Raw genomic sequence first — 7,610 nt, 5'->3', positions numbered from 1 at the left:
TAAGCTGACCTTGTAACTCTGTAAATGTTTTAAAACGATAAAGGGCAGCTATGGCCAATTTTCGAAAAAACAGTAAAACTAACAACATAAAATGGACAAATAGACAGACAAACGACTCAGACAAAGACTTCACATTCGTTGCGTTCTTCATCTTCTACGACAAAAACTTCAATTTGTCCATAAATTATCATAAAAGTACCTGTTGATTAACCCATTGAAGCGCATTTAGACCAGATGCTGACAATTGCAAAACCCATTCAACCAATAAATGCAGTCTTCTTATATTCCTTACTCGACAACTGCTTCCATTGATTTACTACATAGGATATATACATTGATGTTGAAATATAAAGAATAATAGAATGCCATTGACTACATCGTTATCTATAAATAAATAAATAAATGCATTGCATTTTTATTAACAATTGCAACATTTGTTATCCTCAACGTCCTTCTTAGTTGGTGTCCTTTTACGGTTCGTGGCTAAACCGGGGATAAAAGTCGGCATTAACTGTTGCAAATAAACTACAAAGTGACACATTGAGGCAAATGGCATAGTGGCAGTTATAGTTGGCAACGCAGCAGGTTGCCATTGTACATTTGCACAAAGACGTTTTCTGCATTGGGAAAAAAGAGAAAGCGAATCGCAAAAAATAACTTCTCGACTTTACATAACAACATCAGTTGCTACTTACCCACCCTCTTGTATTATCCTCACCTCACTCCCTTTTTGTCACAACATTTGAATTTGAGGCAATAAAAAAGTACTGCAGCAAAGTTGTTTCAATAAACAGCAGGTATTCGAATAAAAGTTATTGTCGCACGTCTCAATGGCAACAAACAGCATTGGAGTTGTTGTGTTTTCTCTTCTTCGTCTTCTTTCAGTTTTTTTTATAAGTTAATTTGTGTGACTGTATGTATGTGAGTAGGAGCTAAGCAATTTCCGTTTCTTCCCTAGTGCTAGGTAATCGTATAATGCGAGTAGCATACGCACCGACACTATGCGGGTGGGTATTCTGAAAGGATTTAAGTGTTAAGGGAAGATTAGATCATTTGTTTGTCACATTAAATGCATTTAACAGGTGATTTCAATGGTTGAGTTAAAGGTTTACACGGTTAAATCATATCAATGGTTGAAGGTGTTTAGCTTGGCCTTCTTACGAACACGCGGATTAGTTGAAAGGAATGGAAAGGGAATTCAAAGAATTACAAAGAAAAAAAAAAAAAAAAAGAATGAATGAAGAAAAGAAACATAGATCATATAAAGATAATAAAACAATTAAAAGTCGTGAGTGTTGCGGGGCATTAATGTGCATTACGAACCAAATTAGAGCCATATCGGTTGGAAATTAAGGCTTCTAGGATCTCAAGAACTTAAATCCGGGGATTGCTTTATTTTGGGGGTTATATGAGTTTATAGACCGATTAGAACCATATTTTGCACGGATATTGGAAGTCATAGCCCAAGTTTTTTGTGCCAAATGTAAGCTAAATCGGATGGAAATTGACACCTCTAAGGGCTCAAGAAGTCAAAACCACGGATCGGCTTATATGGGGGCTATATACAAATTTGAACGGATAGGGCAATTTGCAATACCTATAGTCGTACAACAACAATAAGTCTCCGTGTCAAGCGGCTAGCTTTAGAACAATGCAGAAGTCTTTCGTGCCAAATTTCAGCCAAATCAGGAAAAAAATAATACTTTTAGGGGCTTAAGAAATCAAACCAGGGATCGGTTTATATTATTGTTTTTTTTTTTTATTTCTATTGCTGTTATCGAGAGCTCAATAATCTTTTTCATTTCAGTGGCATTTGTTTAAAGACAAGTTTTCATTAAAAATTTCTTTCAAGACAACATTTTGAGGACTTTTCTCTAAAGGCAAATTCTTTTGAGAAATCTTTTGTTTGCGCCATTAAGGTAAGACAGTACTATGAATGGGACATGCTTTTTTGAAACTAGTCATCTGGAACATGTAACGTGGTTTTATTTTCGGCTGAGGTAGACCAGCAATCGTCCAGGGTTTACCTTTAAGGACCCACAAACCTTCAATAACAACACACTTAAATACTTCCTTCGGGATATGCAATCAAGGTTTTATTGATAATACACTTTACTCATTACAATTCACGATGGTGATGGCGCTAGGTGCCGGCGGGTATTGACTTAACAAACTGGCAGCGGGCAGCACCATTACTCTGACTGAGCACTGTAATGATAAGAGCAGAGTTAGGTTAGGTTGAAGAAAGGGTGGGAATATTAATCCACCCCATGTCATTATGGACATACACCTAACCCAGTAATCGGCTTGTTGTGCGCTTCAAATCCTAAAAAGTGACCTCGAAAAAAAGAAATTTAAGTCAGGAATTCTGTGCTGCTTACAAGATCCCTATTTGTTTTCCATACCACGCCCTTTATTTAGTATATGTCTGGTATTGTGTATGGTTGTATCTGTATTGTGACATAGGAAATGTTCCAACGTCTCATAATTTTCCTCATGTGCCCTGCATTGTAGATAGGTTTAGAAGTCATTCTCAATATACATTACATCCAAGATACCGCTCAGACTAAGGGAGCTACACGAAAGTGAGAATTGGAAGGCTTACGATGTGTTTAGATACGACGAAATATCGGTCTTCAGTGATGACTCCCAGATACGACGAAATATCAGTCTTCAATGATGGCTCAAAGATGGATTGGGGACGGTATTGGCAATGTGATAGAAAACACTCGATATTGGTGTGTCGCTTAGGTGGACGACACATGGTGCTCCTCGTCTTGCTGCCAGAGGTCTGTGGATATTAAATAAGCGTAAGAGAAATCCTGGGAAGGTATTTACCGTCTTCAAAACTCAGCATTTGTGTAGTGGCGCTTTAGGCCTTGGATTCGAGGACAGCAAGATTGAAGTTCGTTGCTGGAACTTTAAGATTCATCGAATAAACTCTGGGTTCATGACATGGCGCTCGCCAAGTTTCTAGTATGCCTAGGCTTATTGGAAATGGGAAGGCTGAAGAACATACTGGAGGCCATCGTAGCGTAGATATTAGCTTGTTCGGATATGACGCTGGACGCTTGGGTTAAAATCCTGGAAGGAGCAACAGAAAATTTTTCAGCGGTGGTTATCCCCCCCTAATGCTGGCGATATTTGTGAAGTACATACTTTGCCATGTAAAAACTTCTGTCCAAAGAGGTATCGCACAACGTTCAGACTCGGCTATAAATAGGAGGACCCTAATCATTGAGCTTAAAATTGAATCGGACAGCACTCACTGATTTGTGAGAAGTTTGCCCCAGTTCCTTAATGGAATGTTCATGGGCAAACTTGCATTTGAAGAACATACAGTGAAGGCATCGTCAATGCCTGGCAAACTAGTTGTTCATCTTGGGTAAATGGCAAATGGGTAATTGTGAAACTACTGAAAATAGTAGATAAAATGGTCAATGTGAAAAATGTGGAGTCTCTACTTGAATGGCGATATGCTAGAATATTCTGTCCAAACGACAAACGCTGATGGCGAAGAAATTGCTGGCTTTTGTTAAGTGGTCACTAAGCATTATTAATGGGCAGCATACCGGGGTACATCTGAATTCGGTCCAGATGAGGATAAGAAGGAATCGATTTTTTCCTGTAGACCCGGACATAAGCAAAGTAAAGGTTTTTAATCTTGAGGAGGTGATTTTTCTTTCTCACTCATCGTAGGCCATGTCTCCTCACATATGTTGACCAGACGATGTTCGCTTACGAAAAAAACGCTATGAGATCCTACACACCATCAGAGGGTCGTAGACTTCCAGGACCACTGGTTGGTACACACCGAGTTGGCATTCAATTGGACATGGACAGGTGCTCCTCGGCGATGCATTTATTTCTTATAATTGTTCATCTCCTTCGCCCCTAGGTCTGCGAGTCACATATCTGATTCCTCAAAATATTAGACCATTACATATAAGGAGGCAAGTGTAGCGCAGAGATAAGTAAGTCCGTCTATAACGCTAAACGCATGGATTCGATTCCTGGCGAGAACATCACCAATAATTTTCAGCTTTGGTTATCCACACATAATGTTGGCGACATGTCAAAACTTCTCCCGAAAGAGGAGTCCCACTGCGGCATGTCGATCGGACTAGGCGTTAAAAAGGAGTTCTCTAGCACTCATTGATATGTTAGAAATTTGCGCCTGTTTCATAAGGGAATGAGGGTAGTACTTATTGTACTTTATTGAATGGACTGTTATAGGGCTTTAAAATTGCAAACTTCAGAAATAGCAAGTAAAAAGGCGTTAAGTTCGGCCGGGCCGATCTTTGGATACCCGCCACCTCGGGTATATATCTAGAAATAAACCGATCAGAACCATATTCGACATATACGACACGGATGTCGAAAAGCCTAACATAAGTCACTGTGTCAAATTTCAGTGAAATCGGATTATAAGTGCGCCTTTTATGGGGCCAAGGCTTAAAATCGAGATATCGGTCTATATGTCAGCTATCTCCAAATCTGGACCGATTTGGGCCAAGATACAGAAAAATGTCAAAGAGCCTAACACAACTCACTGTCCCAAATTTCGGCTCTATGGGACATTAAACGCGTGTTTTACGGGCCCAAAACCTTAAATCAAGAGATCGATCTATATGGCAGCTATATCCAATTTTGGACCGATTTGTGCCATATTGCTGGAGTATGTCTAGGGGATTAACATAACTCACTGTCCCAAATTTCGGCGAAATCGAACAATAAATGCGCCTTGTATAGACCCAAAACCTTAAATCGAGAGATCGGTCTATGTGGCAGCTATAACAAAATCTGAACCTTTTTGTGCGATATTCAGCAAAATCTGATAATAAATTTATGGGCCTAAGACCCAAAATCGGCGGATCGGTCTATGTGGCAGCTGTATCCAAATCTGGACCGATTTGAGCCAAATTGAAGAAGAATGTCGAAGGACACAACACAACTTACTGTCCCATATATCGGCGAAATCGGACAATAAATGCGCCTTTTACGGGCCCTAAAGCCTTAAATCGAGAGATCGGTCTATATGGCAGCTATATCCAAATATGAACTGATCTGAGGCAAATCGAAGAGGAATATCGAAGTACCTAACACAACTCACTGTTCCAAATTTTGGCAAAATCGGACAATAAAGGCGCCTTTTATGGCCCCAAAACCTTAAATCGAGAGATCGGTCTGTATGGCAGCTATTGTATATCCAAATCTGAACCGATTTGTGCCATTTTGCAGAAGTATGTTGAAAGGCCTAGCATAACTCACTGTCCCAAATTTCAGCAAAATCGGATAATAAATGTGGCTTTTATGCGCCTAAGATCCTACATCAGCGGATCGGTCTATATGGGGGCTATATCAAGATATAGTCCGATATAGCCCATCTTCGAACTTAACCTGCTTATGGACAAAAAAAAAAAAAATAATCTGTGCAAAGTTTCAGCTCAATATCTCTACGGAGCGTGATTTCAACAGACAGACGGATGGACATGGCTAGATCGTCTTTGATTTTTACGCTGATCAAAAATATATATATTGGGTTGCCCAAAAAGTAATTGCGGATTTTTCATATAGTCGGCGTTGACAAATTTTTTCACAGCTTGTGACTCTGTAATTGCTTTCTTTCTTCTGTCAGTTATCAGCTGTTACTTTTAGCTTGCTTTAGAAAAAAAGTGTAAAAAAGTACATTTGACTAAAGTTCATTCTAAGTTTTATTAAAAATGCATTTTCTTTCTTTTAAAAAATCCGCAATTACTTTTTGGGCAACCCAATACTTTATAGGGTCGGAAATGGATATTTCAATGTGTTGCAAATGGAATGACAAAATGAATATACCCTCATGCCTCGGTGGTGGGTACAAAAATAAATGTCCATAGGCAAATTTGTAGTTTGCAATAAGGCCATTTGCTGCTATCAATATTTCGTTATTCTAATAGTTTGTTTGGTAAAAGTTCGCCGCACATAATTCTTCTATCAAATTTTTCATCATTTATTTTCCAACTGGCTTGCCATACAGACATTTTTCATGACATTAAAAGTAAAAAAATACAACTTTCTGCTATAGCTTTGATTGTAAATGGGCATTTGATTACCTTAAAAAGAGCTTTGTGACTTTGTCTCTCTGACGAGTTATCTCCCTGGCTGAAATTCAAACTGTGTTCGGTTCACTGAATTACTGTTTTTGCATTTTTGTTTTTGACAGAGTCCTTAATATCCTTTACTGCTCGCAGTTGTTTGTTTGCAATGTTTTGCAACATTTTATGATCTCATGAGGAGGGGTTGAATGGATGGATGGATGGAACTTTCAATGTTGTTGGATGTTGTTTGGTTGTTGCCAGCACAAGGATGAGTTCGTTAAATTCTTCTTGCCACCGCCGCTGCCGCCGTTCAATTTGCACGTGATGTTATTCATTTGAACATAAATTACAAACAGAAACTTTTTAAAAACAAATTTCGGTTGATTTTATTTGACATCAAAAAGTTATTAAACTTTTCGTTGGCTGGATGGGTATGTGTCTGTGTGTTTGTTGCTTTATTTTTAGTGGGCCATGTGGCAATTTATGCCATTTTTATTCGAGGCCATTTTGTAGCAATTGCGGTTTGTGTTGTGCTCTGCTCCAGTAATGCCTTCCCTGGCCATTATGGCCATTTTAAGTGGCTGTTTATGGTCTTTTATGGTTTTGTTTATAAATAAAATGAATAAAAATAAGTCGTCGTCGACATCCTTTTGGAGTACAGGGATATGTGCGCTCGTCGCATCCATAAACATAAACACCAAAACACTAACACCAATACCAACACCACAACAAAATGTTGTAGTGTTCTAAATTGAATAAAATTTAAATGTTATTGTTATTGTGTAAAGCAAATATGAGCATTGGGTGCTAATACACTCACACACACCAACTCACATATCTATGTATGAGTGATATCAGAGTTTGATTGCTGCTAACTGAAAGGGAAAACTTCTCCATAGGTAATCATTTGTATGGAATGCCATCATTCCCGACCTCTGCTTAGGAATGACAAATCTGAAGTCTGTATAAGCAACATTGCAAGTTATTTACATTCTTCCTTCTCTACTGCCATTACCAGTTTCAATCCTCCCCTCTTCTGTTCTTCCTAATGGACTGTAAATGACGATATTTTTGGCTAAATCATTTCAGAGTTTTGGCATGTGTGAATAAGGTTGTTGGGAGCGAACATGGATATGACAATTGAGGCCATTGTAGTACAGGGGCTTTTTCCCCTCTCTCTCTCTGTTATGACCTCGCTAGTAGTTTAAATTCTCTCCCCCCTCCGCATAAAACATAACTTTTATAGTTTTGGGTATGAGAGTGTTTATGAAAACTATTTATAGGCAATTTAGCTGTGTAAACAAAAACTATTCCAAAGTATAAATTCATTTATTTACATTAACATACAGATGAGGGACCAGATGGGTCAATCCATGGCAACAAAAGTTGGGATGACAGGTGGTGGTAAGATAGCCATTTTATTTTAATCAAACATTATGTTGACCTTTTGTTTTAAATAAAATACAAGGTTTTACCAACATATTTTGCCCTACAGTTTACCTAAATATTTTTTCAGAATTTTTCTTCTTT

General features: G+C 38.4%; 1 long non-coding RNA gene across 1 annotated transcript; it reads right to left on the bottom strand.

Moving 5' to 3' along the window:
* Positions 1–294: 294 nt before the first annotated feature.
* On the bottom strand, positions 295–6,487 carry LOC106088233 (uncharacterized). The gene is made up of 3 exons (XR_001221411.2): positions 6,096–6,487; positions 696–1,016; positions 295–617 (listed from the first exon to the last, which is right to left on the bottom strand). It is a non-coding gene; the product is annotated as an uncharacterized LOC106088233 (long non-coding RNA).
* Between the last annotated feature and the right edge of the window lie 1,123 nt (positions 6,488–7,610).

The sequence above is a fragment of the Stomoxys calcitrans genome, chromosome 3 (genome assembly GCF_963082655.1).
Source record: "Stomoxys calcitrans chromosome 3, idStoCalc2.1, whole genome shotgun sequence".
Lineage (NCBI taxonomy): Eukaryota > Metazoa > Arthropoda > Insecta > Diptera > Muscidae > Stomoxys > Stomoxys calcitrans.
This window is presented reverse-complemented; position numbering and strand designations above follow the sequence as displayed.